This window comes from Nycticebus coucang, chromosome 6 (genome assembly GCF_027406575.1).
Source record: "Nycticebus coucang isolate mNycCou1 chromosome 6, mNycCou1.pri, whole genome shotgun sequence".
In the NCBI taxonomy this organism is placed as follows: Eukaryota; Metazoa; Chordata; class Mammalia; order Primates; family Lorisidae; genus Nycticebus; species Nycticebus coucang.
This window is the reverse complement of record NC_069785.1, coordinates 73,418,730-73,435,953: the sequence shown is the minus strand read 5'-3', so window position 1 is coordinate 73,435,953 and position 17,224 is coordinate 73,418,730.

The window sequence follows — 17,224 nt, the reverse complement described above, 5'->3', positions numbered from 1 at the left end:
TTCTAAGATGCACCGTAGGTGTGGCCCCACCCATTACCCTCCCTCCATCCTAACCTCCCCCCCTCCCTTCCCCTTCCTTAGCCCTTTCCTCATAGTCTTGTGCTATAGCTGGGTTATAGCCTTCACGTGAAAGCTATAAATTAGCTTCATAGTAGGGCTGAGTACATTAGATACTTTTTCTTCCATTCTTGAGATACTTTGCTAAGAAGAATATGTTCCAGCTCCATCCATGTAAACATGAAAGAGGTAAAGTCTCCATCTTTCTTTAAAGCTGCATAATATTCCATGGTATACATGTACCACAATTTGCTAGTCCATTCGTGGGTTCATGGACACTTGGGCTTCTTCCATGACTTAGCAATTATGAATTGGGCTGCAATAAACATTCTGGTACAGATGTCTTTGTTATATTGTGATTTTTTTGGTCTTCTGGGTATATACTAGTAAAGGAATTATAGGATGGAATGGCAGGTCTATTTTTACATTTCTAAGTATTCTCCAAACATCCTTCCAAAAGGAACGTATTAGTGTGCATTCCCACCAGCAGTGTAGAAGTGTGCCCTTTTTTCCATATCCACGCCAACATCTCTGGTTTTGGGATTTTGCTATGTGAGCTACTCTTACTGGGGTTAGGTGATATCTCAAAGTAGTTTTGATTTGCATTTCTCTGATGATTAAGGATAATGAGCTTTTTTTCATGTGTTTGTAGAAACGTATGTCTGTCTTCTTTAGAGAAGTTTCTCTTCAAGTCCCTTGCCCACTCTGAGATGGGATCACTTGTTCTTTTCTTACTAATATGTTTGAGTTCTCTGTGGATTCTGGTTATTAAACCTTTATCGGAGGTATAACCTGCAAATATTTTCTCCCATTCTGAGGGCTGTCTGCTTGGTTTACTTACTATGTTCCTGGCTGTGCAGAAGCTTTTTAGTTTGATCAGGTCCCAGTAATGTATTTTTGATACTGCTTCAATTGCCTGGGAAGTCCTTCTCATAAAATATTCACCCAGGACAATTCCTTCAAGAGTTTTCCCTGCACTTTCTTCAAGTATTTTTATAGTTTCATGTCTTAAGTTTAAATCTTTTATCCAGTGAGAGTCTATCTTAGTTAAAGGTGAAAAGTGTGGGTCCAGTTTCAGTCTTCTACAGGTCGCCAGCCAGTTCACCCAGCACCATTTGTTAAATAGGGAATCTTTTCCCCACAGAATGTTTTTAATTGGCTTGTCAAAGATCAAATAACAGTAAGTAGCTGGATCCATCTCTTGGTTCTCTGTTCTATTCCAGACATCTACTTCTCTGTTTTTGTGGCAGTACCATGCTGTTTTGATCACTATGGATTTATAGTACAGTCTCAGGTCTGGTAGCGTGATTCCTCCTGCTTTGTATTTATTTCTGAGTAATGTTTTGGCTATTCGAGGTTTTTTCTGATTCCATATAAAATGAAGTATTATTTTTTCAAGATCTTTAAAATATGACAATGGAGCTTTGATAGGAATTGCATTAAAATTGTATATTGCTTTGGGTAGTACAGACATTTTAATGGTGTTGATTCTTCCTAGCCATGAGCATGGTATGTTTTTCCATTTGTTAACATCTTCAGCTATTTCTTTTCTTAGAGTTTCATAGTTCTCTTTATAGATATCTTTCACGTCCTTTGTTAGATAAACTCCCAAATATTTCATCTTCTTTGGCACTACTGTGAAAGGAATAGAGTCCTTGACTGTTTTTCTGGCTTGGCTATTGTTGGTATAAATAAAGGCTACAGATTTATGGATGTTGATTTCGTAGCCTGAGACATTGCTGTGTTCCTTCATCACTTCTAAAAGTTTTGTAGTAGGATCCCTAGTGTTTTCCAGATATACGATCATGTTATCTGCGAAGAGTGAAAGTTTGATCTCTTCCGACCCTATGTGGATACCCTTGATCGCCTTTTCTTCCCTAATTGCAATGGCTAAAACTTCCACTACAATGTTAAAGAGCAATGGAGACAATGGGCAACCTTGCCTGGTTCCTGATCTAAGTAGAAATGATTTCAATTTAACTCCATTCAATACGATATTGGCTGTGGGTTTGCTGTAGATGGCCTCTATTAGTTTAAGAAATGTCCCTTCTATACCAATTTTCTTAAGTGTTCTGATCATGAAGGGGTGCTGGATATTATCAAAAGCTTTTTCTGCATCAATTGAGAGAATCATATGGTCTTTATTTTTTAGTTTGTTTATGTGCTGAATTACATTTATAGATTTACGTATATTGAAACAGCCTTGAGACCCTGGGATGTATCCCACTTGGTCATGGTGTATAACTTTTTGATGTATTGTTGGATTCTGTTTGTTAGGATCTTATTGAATATTTTTGCATCAGTATTAATTAGTGATATTGGTCTATAATTTTCTTTTCTTGTTGGGTCTTTCCCTGGTTTAGTGATCAAGGTGATGTTTGCTTCGTAGAATGTGTTGGGTTAGCATTCCTTCTTTTTCTATATTTTGGAAGAGGTTTAGTAATATAGGTACTAGTTCTTCTTTAAAGGTTTGGTAGAATTCTGACATAAAGCCATTTGGTCCTGGGTTCTTCTTTTTAGGGAGATTTTTTTATAGTTGATGCTATTTTAGAATTTGATATAGGCCTGTTCAAAATTTCCACTTTGTTCTGGCTAAGTCTTGGTAGGTGGCGTACTTCCAAGTATTGGTTGATTTCTTTCAGATTTTCATATTTCTGAGAGTAAAGTTTCTTGTAATATTTGTTAAGGATTTTTTGAATTTCTGAGGGGTCTGTTGTTATTTCATCTTTACCATTTCTGATTGATGAAATTAGAGATTTTACTTTTTTTTCCTGGTTAGGTTGGCCAAAGGTTTATCTATGTTATTGATCTTTTCAAAAAACCAACTTTTGGATTTATTTATCTGTTGTATAATTCTTTTGTTTTCAATTTTGTTTAATTCTGCTCTGATTTTGGTTATTTCTTTTCTTCTGCTGGGTTTTGGGTTGGAATTGCTTGAGATGTCCCAGTTGCTTGAAATGTCCCAGTTGCTTGAGATGTCCCAGTTGCTTGAGATGTCCCATTAAGTTATTAACTTCCTCTCTTTCCGTTTTCTTGAAGAAGGCTTGCAGTGCTATAAATTTCCCTCTTAGGACTGCCTTTGCAGTATCCCAGAGGTTCTGATAATTCGTGTCTTCATTGTTTTTTTTCCAAAAATTTGGTGATTTCCTTCTTAATCTCATCTATAACCCATCTATTCTTCAGCATAAGGTTATTTAGCTTCCATGTTTTTGTATGGGTATGCAGATTCCTGTTGTTATTGAGTTCAACTTTTATTCCGTGATGGTCTGAGAAGATGCAAGGAATAATTTCTATTTTTTAAAATTTGCTGAGGTTAGATTTATGGCCTAGGATGTGGTCTATTTTGGAGTATGTTCTGTGGGCTGATGAGAAGAATGTGTATTCAGTTTTTTTGGGATGAAATGTTCTGTAGATGTCTGTTAAGTCCAGATGTTGAATGGTTAAGTTTAAATCTAACATTTCTTTGCTTAGCTTCTTTTTGGAGGATCTATCCAGCACTGCTAAAGGGTTGTTAAAATCTCCAACTACTGTGGAACTGGAGGAATTCAAGTTGCTCATGTCTGTTAGAGTTTCGCTTATAAATTGAGGTGCATTCTGGTTGGGTGCATAAATATTAATGATTGAAATCTCATCATATTGAGTATTACCTTTAACAAATATGAAGTGTCCATCCTTATCCTTCCTTATTTTGGTTGATTTAAAGCCTATTGCATCTGTGAATAGGATTGCAATGCCTGCTTTTGTCTGCTTTCCATTTGCTTGGAGTATAGATGACCATCCCTTCACCTTGAGTCTATATTTGTCTTTTAATGTAAGGTGAGATTCTTGTATGTAGCAGATATCTGGCTTGAGTTTTTGTATCCAGTCAGCCAACCTGTGCCTCTTTAGAGGCAATTTAAACCATTCACATTAATTGAGAATATTGATAAGCCTTTCGAGAGTCTGGTGGACATTTTTAATCCTTTTGCAACTGTGGAAGTTGAAATTTGATCAAAATTTTCTGAGTGGGTTTACTTTTGTGGTGGAGGATTATGCTGGTCCTTATGGAGGCTAGGTCTGAGAATATCCTGGAGAGCTGGTTTAATTATAGCAAATTTCTTCAACATGTGAATGTCATTAACGTATTTAATTTCTCCATCATAAGTGAAACTCAGTTTAGCTGGGTACAGGATCCTGGGTTGAAAGTTATTTTGTTTTAGGAGATCGAAAGGTTTCAACAGAGAGATCTGAAGTTATTCTAATATTCTTCCCCTTGTAGGGTATGGTTTTCTTTCATCTGGCTGCTTTCAGAATTTTCTCCTTCATATTAACTTTAGTGAAATTGATTATGATGTGTCTGGGGGATGTCTTAGGTTGAGTTGTGCTGGAGTTCTGAAACTGTCTGCTATCAGAATTTCAGAATCTCTTGGCATATCTGGAAAGTTCTTTTTCATAATCTCATGGAGAAGAGACTCTGTGCCTTGTGAAGCCACTTCATCGCTTTCGGGGATCCCTATGAGATGAATACTGATTTTCTTCGAATTATCCCGGAGCTCTCTGAGAGAGTGATCTTTTTTGGCCCTCCATTTCTCTTCCTCTTTGAGAGTTTGAGAGTGTTCGAAAGCTTTGTCTTCAATGTCAGAAATCCTTTCTTCTGCTTGCTCCATTCTGTTACTGAGGTATTCTACTGTGTTTCTCAGATCTTTGAGGGCTGCAACTTCTTGTCTCCATGTGTCAAAATCTTTGGTCATTTGGTCTTTGAGTTCGTCAAATTCTTGAGACATCTTTTGGGTTATTGCTTGGAATTCTAATTCGATCTTTTTTTTTTTCTTTTTGTTGCAGTTCGGCAGGGGCTGGGTTTGAACTCACCACCCTTGGTATATGGGACCAGCGCCCTACTCACTGAGCCACAGGTGCCACCCTTATTCGATCTTATTTGCTATCCAGATTCTGAATTCGATTTCTGACATCTCAGCTATTTGTTTGTGCATGGGATCTTGTGCTGTGTCTGCCCCATTGTTCCTTGGGGGAGTTGATCTACTCTGATTATTCATATTGCCAGAGTATTTCTGTTGATTTCGCCTCATGATTGTTTTTCACTGTTGCCTCTGGCCATCCTCACAGTTGTGGGGGTGTCTCTCCAAGATTAGACCCCAGTGGGATCACTCTATTGTTGCTGGATCTTTGTAGGTAGTGACCCTGTGTAGTTCCTGTGGGGCTGCCCCAGCCAGGGAGCTCTGGTTGTGGGAACAGCTCTGGAGTGTGACACACCCTGATCCAGCAACAGGGTGCAGGGTGGTGCACATGGTTCTGGGAGTGCCTGGTGGTCAGTGACTTTGGCACAGAGGGCCCAAGGCTCCAGCAGTCTTTGGCCAGGAGAAGGGCTCCGCAGAGGCAGGGAGGGCTCCAGACGGCACATGGCTACCAGAGTTCTTGGCCAGACGAGTGGACTGGTGTGGAGGCAGGGAGGGTACAGGAGGGAGGACGTGGGGTTGCACAGCTCCCAGAGTTCCTGGTCAGGGCATACGGAGGCCTGGTGGGCATAGGTCACAGGTAGCGGGTTGTGGCACAGCTCTATCAGAGGTCCAGGTGGGCACCGATCATGGGTCGCAGGTCGTGGCACAGGTCTTATGGATATCCACAGATCCCCCAATCTCTTTGATTTGTTTTCACAGTTGTAGAAACCTTATTCACCAAATATGTTCTCCCTTTCTTTGGGCACACAGAGGAACTACATTTCCCAGACTCCCCTGCAGGCAAGTGGGTCATGTGACTAAATTCTCCCCCAATGGGATGTCAATGGAAGTGATTTTTGCCACATCCACGTCTGGCCTTAGCATCCGCCCTAGCATGGTCCTCTTTGGTGTTTCCCTTTTCAGCTTACTGGGGTCATATGCCCAGAGCACCCAGAAAGTCATGACTGAAATTGACAGAGCCTCCATCACCATGGGCCCCAAATGATCAATCTCATGGAAGAGACCTGAACACCTGCACAGGCCTTTATCTTGAATAAGAAATAAACTTTCTCTATTACTGGGTCTCTTTACCACCAGCGCTCAGCCTACCTTCATTGATATAACAGACTGTGATACAACTATAATTCAGTAATTGTCAATCATTTAACATTTCTCTCTCATAGTAGATTATAACTCCATGCAAGCAGGGAATGTCTTGTTCACCACTTTTTCTGCAGGGCTCAATAAATATTTGAATGAAACAGCTCATCCAGATTTTATGGAAAACTATTGGCAACCCAGGAACATGTATGATCTTCTGTAATGATGTTTTTTATTTTTAATGTTTTGTATTAAGGAAAGCAGGCCCTTTCTCTACTTTAGGTCTTTCTTTCTCTGTTGTTTAGAATTTGCTTCCCCCCACCTAGTTTCCTAAGGTAGAAGCTTAGATTATTGATTTAAGAACGTTCTTCTAGCTTATACATACGATTGTGATCACAAATGTATTTTGTATGGACTCAGTTCTTTTAAATATGCTTCATCTTGGTATGTATTTCATGTGCACTTGGGAAGAATGTGTACAGTCCTGTGCTGTATGACATTTGGTCAGTGATGGACTGTGTATATGATGGTGGTCCGTGAAATTATAATGGAGCTTAAAAATTCCTATCAATGGTGAACATCATAAAGACTGGGTATGGTGGCTCACACATGTAATCCTAGCACTCTGGGAAGCCGAGCGTGTGGATTGCTTGAGGTCGCAGGTTCAAGACCAGCCTGAGCAAAAGTGAGACCCCGTCTCTAAAAATAGCATGGGGGGGGTGCCTATAGTTCCAGCTACTTGGGAGGCTGAGGCAAGAGAATTGATTGAACGCAAGAGTTTGAGGTTGCCATGAGCTATGATGCCACAACACTCTACCTAGGGCAACAAAGTGAGACTCTGTCTCAAAAAAAAAAAAAAAAAAAAAGACATCATAGTCATTGTAATGTCGCAGAGCATAGGGAATCACTCACATTTGTGGTATCCTGGTGTAGACAAACCTAATGTGCTGCCAGGCCTATGCACATATAAAAGTGTACAGTGGGGCGGCACCTGTGGCTCAGTGAGTAGGGCGCCGGCCCCATATACCAAGGGTGGCGGGTTCAAACCCGGCCCCGGCCAAACTGCAACCAAAAAATAGCCGGGTGTTGTGGTGGGCGCCTGTAGTCCCAGCTACTCGGGAGGCTGAGGCAGGAGAATCGCTTAAGCCCAGGAGTTAGAGGTAGCTGTGAGCCGTGTGACGCCACGGCACTCTACCGAGGGCCATAAAGTGAGACTCTGTCTCTACAAAAAAAATAAATAAATAAATAAAAGTGTACAGTGATGTCCTAAGCCTTTACATTTATTTACTTCCCACTCACCCAGAGTAACTGTCAGTCCTGAAACCTCCATTCATGGCAAGAACCCTATACACATGTACCATTTCTTATTTTTATACCATATTTTTATTATACCTTTTCAATATTTAGATATGTTTAGATACACAAATACTCGCCATTGTGTTACAGTGTCCTATTATATCCAGTACAGTAACATGAGTACAGGTTTGTAGCCTGGGAGCAGTAGGCTATACCATACAGCTTAGATGTGTGGTAGGCTACACCATACCACCTAGGTTTGTGTAAATACACTCTGATGTTTGTTTAATGACAAAAATCATCTAATGGATGACTTTCTCAGAATGTTAAGTAATGCATGACTATAATTGTTTTTGGGCAGATGCTCTGTAAATGTCAATTAGGTCAAGTTGATTGTTGCTCAATATATCCTTACTGATTTTTATGCTTGTTTTGTTTTGTTTTTGAAGCAGAGGCTTACTCTATTGACCAGGCTAGAATTCTGTGGCTTAGCTCAGCTCACAGCAACCTCAAATTCCTGGGTTCCAGAGACCCTTCTGCCTCAGCCTCCCCAATAGCTGAGACCACAGGCATCCACCACAACACCTGACTAATTTTTTCTGTTTTTAGTAGAGACAGGGTCTTGTTCTTGCTCAGGCTGGTTTTGAACTCCTAAGCTCAAGGGATGCATCTGTGTTAGCCTCCCAGAGTGCTAAGATTATATGTGGGAGCTACTGTGCCCAGCCATATTTGTTGTATTAATTATTGAGACGCAAGGGTTGAATTCACCAAATAATTGCGGGTTTGGATATTTTTCATTTATTTCTATTGGTTTTTCTTTTATGTACTTTGGAGCTCTATTGTTTTATATATATATATATATATATACACACACACACACACATATATATACATATATACATATACACATTTAGAATAGTTTCGTTTCTGGTAATATTTCTTTCTCCAAATTCTACTTTGATCTTATCACAGGTGATCCAACTTTCTTTTAGTTATTTTTGTACCATACATTTTTTTTCCCATTCTTCTACTTCTTTTCTGGATGGGTTCTTGCAATGTTGCCCAGGCTAGTCTCCAATTTCTGTTCAAGCAATTCTTCCACTTCATCCTCCCAAGTAGCTGGTATTGCAGGTGTGTGCCATCACACCCAGCTGCTGTTCTTCTACTTTTAACATATCTATCTTTATATTTAAAGGGAGTGTCTTACAGATAGAAGATAGTTAAGTTTCCATTTTTTACCCAATCTGACAACTGCCTTTTATTTGGAATATTTAGATCATTTACATGTAATATAATTAGTGATGTGGTTAGATATGGTTGGCTTAAAATCTAGGATATTGGCACTTGTTTTTTATTTCTTCTATGTGTTCTTTGTCTTTTGTTCACTTTCTCTTCCTTTTCAATCTTCTTTTGGGTTAATTATTTTTCATAATTCCATTTCATCTCCATTATTGATTTACTACTTACATTTTTTTGTGTGTGGTTGACCCAAGATTAAAATATACTTCTTTTCATTCATTATGCTCTACCTTTAAATAATTTTAAACTGCTTTATATGTATTGTAAGAATTTCTTATAAATATTTTTTATGTCCTCACTCCCATCCTTTGTGTTTAAATGGTTTTAAATCTTACTTCCACTCATATTATAAACCCCACAACACATTGTTATTATTTTGTTTCAAATAGTAAATTATATTTTAAAAACTTATTTAGAAGCTGGGTGAAGTGGTTCATGCCTATAATCCTAGCACTTTGGGAGGCTGAGGCAGATGGATTGCTTGAGCTCGGGAGTTTGAGACCAACCTGAACAAGAGTGAGACCCCCCTCTTTACCAAAAATAGAAAATCTAGTGGAGCATTGTGACAGGTGCCTGCAGTCCCAGCTACTTGGGACTGCAGGCACCAGGATTGCTTAAGCCCAAGAGTTTGAGGTTGCTGTGAGCTATGATGCCATGGCACTCTACCCAGGGTGACAGAGTGAGACTCTTTCTCAAAAAGAAACAAACAGAAAGGTATTTAGAAATACTTTGAGACTTGTGGAAAAATTGCAAAAAAGAATATAAAAGTTTATTTATGCTCTCAGAAATTCCTGTTGCTAATGTACATAACCATTGGATAGTTATCAAAACCAGGAAATTAAGTTGGTGTGATACTATTAACTAAACTATATATTCGATAATATTTAATCACATTCAAATGTCACCAGCTTTCCCACTAATTTCCTTTTTCTGTTTCAGAGTCCTGTGGTATTGAGTTGTATTTCTTTAGCATCCTTAGTCTGTGGCAATTTTTCATTCTTTCCTTGTCTTTCATGACCTTGATATTTTTATAACTATTCATCAATTTTTTTAGAATGCCACTCAATTTTGGTTTGCCTGGTATTTCCTCATGATTTGATTAAGATCATGAATTTTTAGCAAGAATACCACAGGGCTGATGTGTATTTCCCAGTGCACCATCTCATTTTATAATACTGAAATGTCTTATTACTGGGGCCGTTAACCTTAGTTGCTTGGTTATGGTGATCTCTGCTGAGTTTTGCCATTGTCAAGTTACTATTTCCCTTCTTTGTAATTGATAAACATCTTTGAGGAGATACTTTGAGAGTATGAGAACATCCTATTTATCTTGAACCTTTCATTTACTGATTTTAGTACTCATCAGTGGATCTTTAACAATTATTACTATGGCATTTCCCTAATAGTGAATTTGTATTTTCTCCTTTCTTTCTACATGTATTCACTGGAATTCTTCTGTGTATAATTCTTCTATATACCAGTATGAACCAATGGGCATTCTTTTTATTCTAAAGGCTGTAATCCAATACAGGTAATGTCTTTACTTGCTGTCTGTTGCTGATGTTGTTCCAGCCTTGACCACTGGGAGCTCCTTCTAGCTGCAACATCCTTTTCAATATGTTCCCACCCTTTCTCAAACATTTCCTCAGTTTTGGGCATCACAAGATGTCCCATGCTTATTTTGTATTTTTCCTGTCCCAGTCCTCAAATCAACTTCTTTTTCAGGGAGTCCTGTTTAGATGTTTTTATCTTTTTTTTTTTTTTAATTAGAAAATGGCATTTAGAATTTAGGATCTGAGTGCCATTTGTGCTCATTGCTACTGACGGCAAGGAGGAGGAACTCCCTTTCCTATACTCTCCTCTCATTTGCCTGGTCACTTTTCTTGTTCTTTCAAAGTTAAAACGATGAAATATTTTGGTGGTTATTCAAACAATCCTTAAGCCCCCTTTCTAGTGTTCTTTTCTACTCTAACATTTCTTTTTTTTATTATTTATTTTTTATTTTATTAAATCATAGCTGTGTACATTAATGCGGTCATGGGGCACCATACACTAGTTTCATAGACCGTTTGACACATTTTCATCACACTGGTTCACATAGCCTTCCTGGCATTTTCTTAGTTATTGTGCTAAGACATTTACATTCCACATTTACTAAGTTTCACATATGCCCTTGTAAGATGCACCACAGGTGTAATCCCACCAATCTCCCTCCCTTTGCCCACCTCCCCCGTCCTTCCCCTCTACATTTCCTTTTCCATGCACCCTTTCTTCCTATAGAGCCTTATGACTGAGGGAGTGGAGTGGCAGCATAAGAGATCACATAACAGGGTTTGGAGATTTTTCTTTTTTTACTCATAGCTATTTTTCAGTTTAAGCATTCTTTGTCTGCAAGCTGTGCTGATGATATGGTTTTATTTAAAAGCTTTTTTTTCTTCTTTTGTCTTTTCTTATGATCTGGGGAAGACATTTTTGGAGATACTTAGCTCATGTATGTTCATTTAGCATCATTTTCCTTTTGCCTAGGACTTATTTTAATACTTCTTGAGCCCAGATCAGCTGGCCATAAATTCTTGTATTTCCATTTTTCTAACAAAATTTCTATTTAGGTTTTAGTATTATAGGATATTTTTGCTGGGTATAGAATTCTATTTTGACTATCCTTTTTCTTTTCCTTTTAGTGTTTTTTTTTTTTTTTAATTTCAATGTGAGGCTACAACTAGGTTACAATATTTATATATGTTAGGTAGAGTCTCTCTTGTAGTTGTGTCCTGCACCCAAAAGGTGTGCCATGTACCCTTACATTGTGCCAATTAAGTGGAAGCACAGCAATCCTCTTCCATTCTTCCCTTTCTCCCATTCCTCATCCCCCTTTCCCCAACTTGAATTGAATTGAGTTTTTCTCTTATGTGAGTGTGTATGAGATCATCTGGCTTCACATTAGTACTGAGTACATTGGATATTTGCTTTTCCATTATTGGGACACTTTACTAAGAAGAATGTGTTTCAAGTCCATCCAGGTTAATATGAAAGATGGAAAAACGCCATCGTTTTTTGTAGCTGAATAGTTTTCCATGGTATTGACATGTTATACCACAGTTTGTTAATCCATTCCTGGGTTTATGGGCATTTTGTTTGTTTCCACAACTTGGTGATTGTAATTTGAGCTGCCATAAACAATGTGCAGATGTTCTTATGATAGGATGATTTTTTTTTCCAGGTATATGCCTAGTAGTGGGTTACTTTCAGTTCTTTATGGATGATGCTTCACTGTCTTTCGTCTTGCACAATTTCTGACAACAATTACGTTGTTTCCTTATCTTTGTTTCTCTGTGTAGGGTCTTTTTTTTTTCTTTCCTGACAGCTTTTAAGATAATTCTCTTTATTACTAGTTTGAAGTAACTTGGTTATTATGCATGTCTTGTGGTTTTATTCTTGAGTTTCTTTTGCTTTGAGCTGAGATTATTCTATCTGTAATATAGTTTTTAAATGAAATTTGGAAAATTGTAGGCCTAGAATATTTATATTTTTCCTTCTGTCTTCTCTACTTATGATGCTCCAATTACATGTATGTTAAGACTGTTTAATATTTTTCTACAGGTCACTGATGCTCTGTTTATTTTTTTAGTCTCTTTTCTCTATGTTTTGAATTTTGTGTAATTTTTTTTTCCAGTTTTTGTCCAGGGCTGGGTTTAAACCTGCCACCTCCGGCATGTGGGGCTGGTGCCCTACTCCTTTGAGCCATAGGCACAGCCCGAATTTTGTGTAATTTTTATTACTATGTCTTCAAGTTGAATTATCTTTTCTTCTACAGTGTCTAATCAACTTCTTTGTTTCTTTCTCTGAAGCAATAGATGTCAATGGATTTGTGGTTCTAGAAGAACATTCCGCATTTGCCTCACACATACCTTATCAACATGACCATCTCAATGGGAGCCCAAGGTTCATACCTTCTTTCAGGAGGACAGGTAAGGAGCAATACCCCTAAGACTCCCAAACAGAGACTGGGCCCCTATCATCCTCAGACCTATTCAGAAAGAACCTAATGCCAGTGTGAAATGGGCATGGGACCCAAGAAGAGTCTCTAGGTCTACAACCAGATGCTTTTTGGTCATAAGTACAAGTACTTTAATGAGGAGACACAATGTGGAGACCCTGGCTTTTCCAAGCTCATCAGTGTGGGCCAATCTATTTCAGATACTTATATCACTTCCAAAAATTCAATTTGGTTCTCTTCTCATCCTTTTCTATACTTTTTTAAACATATGGTACAGAATAGCTGTTTTAATTTCCTTGCCTATTAATTCAATCAGTGTCATTTTCATATATGTATATTTCTACTAACTGATTAGTCTCTTGGTTGTGGATCATATTTTGTGGTTTTACTGAATACTTAGTAATTTTTGTGCATTATATTAGTTGTAATATAATTTACATAACACATAATTTCATATAACATAAAATTCATCATTTTAAAATTTATAATCCAGTAGTTTTTGATACATATATTCACAGGGCTGTACAACCCTTACCACTATCAAACGCCAGAGCATTTTCATCACACTAACAAGAAACTCTGTGCTCATTACTGATACTCTCAATGCCCCCTCCTCCCATGTCCTGGCAACCACTAATCTACTTTTTGTTTTGGTAGATTTGTCTGTTCTGGACATTTTGTATAAATGGAATCATATATTATGTACTCTTCTGTGTCTGGTTTCTTTCACTTCACATAATGTTTTCAAAATTCATCTGTGCTGTATAATAGAACTTCATTCCTTATTATGGCTGAATCATATTCCATTGTATGGAGATACCACATTTTGTTTATCCGTGTATCATTTGATGAAATTTGAATTGTTTCCACTTTTTGGTTCATATGAATAAAGCTGTTATGAACATTTGTGTATAAATTTTTCTGTGAACATATGTTTTTAGTTCTTTTGAGTATATACCTAGAAGTGGAATTGCTGGAGTCATATGGTAACTCTATATTTAACATTTTGAGGAACTACTGCCAGACTATTTTCCAAAGCAGCTGCACCACTTTAGATTCCCACCAGCAATGTGTAAGGGTTCCCATTTCTTCACATCCTCACCAGCACTTGTCATTGTCATTTTGAACATGGCCTTCTATTGGGTGTGATACGCATTCCCTAATGACTAGTGATGTTGAACATCTTTACACGTGCTTACAGGCCATTTGTATACCTTCTTTTTTTGTTTGCAGTTTTTGGCTGGGGCTGGGTTTGAACTCACCACCTCTGTTATATGGGGCCAGCACTCTACTCCTTGAGCCACAGGTGCCACCCTATTTGTGTACCTTCTTTAGAGAAATGTGTATTTGTGTTCCTTTTCCCATTTTTTACTTGAGTTGTCTTTTCATTATTGATTTATAGAAGTTCTTTATATTTTCTGGAAACTAGACCCTTATCAGATACATAATTTGCAAATTTTTCTCCTATTCTATGTATTATATTTTCACTTTTTTATAGTGTCCTTTGACTTAAAACATTTTTCATTTTAAGGAGTCCAACTCATCTATTCTTTCATTTATTGGTTGTGATTTAGGTGTCAAAATCATAAAAATTTACATCTGTAAATTTTATAGTTTTACCTTTTACACTTAGGTCTTTGATCCATTTTGAGTTAATTTTTATATATAGTGTAAATGAGGGGTCCAAATTCATTCTTTTGTAGGTGGATATCCCAGTGTCCCAGCACCATGTGTAGAGATGACTATCTTTTCTTTATTGAATGGTCTTGGCATCCTTGTTGAAAATCAGTTGACCATAGATACACCGGTTTATTTCTGGCTCTCAATTCTATTTATCATATATTCTATATGGTTATTTAATTAATTTATTTATTTACTTATTTGAGACACAGTCTCACTATGTCACCCTCAGTAGAGTGCTGTGGCATCACAGCTCACAGCAACCTCAAACTCTTGGGCTTAAGCGATTCTCTTACCTCAGCCTCCCAAGTAGCTGGGACTACAGGCTCCTGCCACAAAATTAAGGAGTTATACTTCCTGATTTCAAAACTTACTACAAAGTTACAGTAATGGTAACTTTGGTACTGACAGACAGTTTGGTACTGACATAAGAATAAACATATAGATCAGGCTCAGTGCCCATAGCTCGCAGTTAGGGCACCAGCCACATACACTGAGGTGGGCAAGTTCAAACCCAACCCTGGCCTGCTAAACAGTGATGACAACTGCAACAACAATAACAAAAAAGTAGGCAGTAGGAAGTATAACTCCTTAATTTTGTTTTTCTTTTAAAAGATTGTTTTGGCTATTCTAGGTCCCTTGCCTTCCCATATAAATTTAAGATCAGCTTGATCATTTCTGCAAAAAAAAGCAGTTGGAATTTTGGTAGGGATTATACTAAATTTGTAGATCGATTTGAGCAATACAGATTGACTGTCTCTTATACAAAATGCCTGGGACCAGAAATGTTTAGAATTTTAGAGTCTTTTGGATTTTGGAATATTTAAATATGCGTAATAAGATATTTCAGAGATGAGACCCATACATTTATTTATGTTTCATATAAACCTTATACACACAGCCTAAAGGTAATTGTTTTTGTCCATTTTACATTGCTATAAAGTAAATACCCGCGACTGGGTAATTTATAAGGAAAAGAGGTTTATTTGGCTCATGGTTCTGCAGGTGGTAGGAGAAGCATGGCATTGGCATCTGTTCCTGGTGAGGGCTTCAAGGAGATTTGAATCAAGGTGGAAAGTGAAGGGGAGCAGGTGTGCCACGGGTGAGAAAAGAGAGAGAGTGGGAGGGAGGGGGTGAAGCCAGGCTCTTTTAAACAGCCAGCTCTAGTGAACCAATAAAGCAAGAGCTCACTTATCACCTCAGGAGAGGGCACTCAGCCATTTATAAGGGATCTGTCATCATGACCCAAACTCTTCTAACCCTGGGGATCAAATTTTAATGAGAGATTGGGAGGGACCAAACACCCAAACTGTATCAGTCATTTTACAATAGATTGTAAAATAATGTTGTGCCTGAAACAAAGTTTGTATACAATGGACCATCAAAAAGCAAAGGTGTCACTATCTTAGCCACCTGTGTGGATGACCTGGGGTCGTTTGGGAGCCCTTTCATACTGGGGGTGGTGGGGAGAAGATACATTGTGGCCAATGGGGGCTGAGAGGCTCCTTTCTCCCCTATGAGGCTGAATAAAGTGTAAACAGTGTTCTGTGGCTCAGTCGGTAGGGCCCCAGCCCCATATGCCGAGGGTGACGGGTTCAAGCCCGGCCCCGGCCAAACTGCAACCAAAAAATAGCCGGGCGTTGTGGCGGGCGCCTGTAGTCCCAGCTGCTTGGGAGGCTGAGGCAAGAGAATCGCTTAAGCCCAGGAGTTGGAGGTTGCTGTGAGCTGTGTGAGGCCACAGCACTCTACAGAGGGCCATAAAGTGAGACTCTGTCTCTACAAAAAAAAAAAAAAAACAAAACGGTGTTCCTGTGTTTTAACCGCAACTCATCACATAAGGTCAGGTGTGGAATTTTCTACCTGTGGCATCATGTTGGTACTCAAAAAGTTTCAGATTCTGGAGCATTTTGGATTTTAGATTTTCAGATTCTGAATCAACCTATATTGCCATCTTAACAACACTGTCTTCCAGTTTGTAAACACAAGATCTTTTTCTACTTACTCAGGTCATCTTTAATTTCTTTCAAGAATGTTTTATAATTTTCAGTGTATGAGTCTTGCATTACATTGGTTAAATTTATTCTAAGTGTTCTATTCTTTCTGATGCTATTGCAAATTGAAATTGCTTTCTTAATTTTATGTTACAATTGTTCATTACTATATTTTTGTATTTTTTTGTATAATTTTCGTATATTGATGTTGTGTCCTGTAACTTTGCTGAGGTTGTTTATTAGCTCTAATAGTACTTTTTGGGAAGATTCTTTAGGATTTTGTACATTTAATAACATGCCATCTGCTAATAGGGATACTGTTATGTCTTGCTTTTTAATCTGGAAGTCTTTTATTTCTTTTTCTTTACTATTTTCCCTGGCTAGACTCTCCACTACAATGTTAAGTATTAGTGGAAGTGGAAAGTGCAGAGGTGCCTAGAAATTTTTGACTGAGTACTGAACATTTGGATTTTTACCTTTTTGGGTGCTGGATTTTGCTGCATTCCTTTAAATATTGTAGGGCTTTGTTCTGAGATTGCAGTTAAGTTCCTTAAAATCAGTTTGATCCCTTCAATACTTGTTTTGGAACTTTGTTTTTTTCTTTTTTTGAGACAGAGTCTTACTTTGTCACCCTGAGTAGAGTGCCATAGCATCACAGCTCACAGCAACCTCAAACTCCAGGGCTCAAGCGATTCTCTTGCCTCAGCCTCCCGAGTAGCTGGGACCTATAGGTGCCCGCTACAATGCCTGGCTGTTTTTTGTTTTTTTTTTGCAGTTTTTGGCCAGGGCTGGGTTTGAACCTGCCACCCCCCCACCCTCAGTATACGGGGCCAGCGCCCTACTCCTTGAGCCCTAGGCACCGCCCTGCC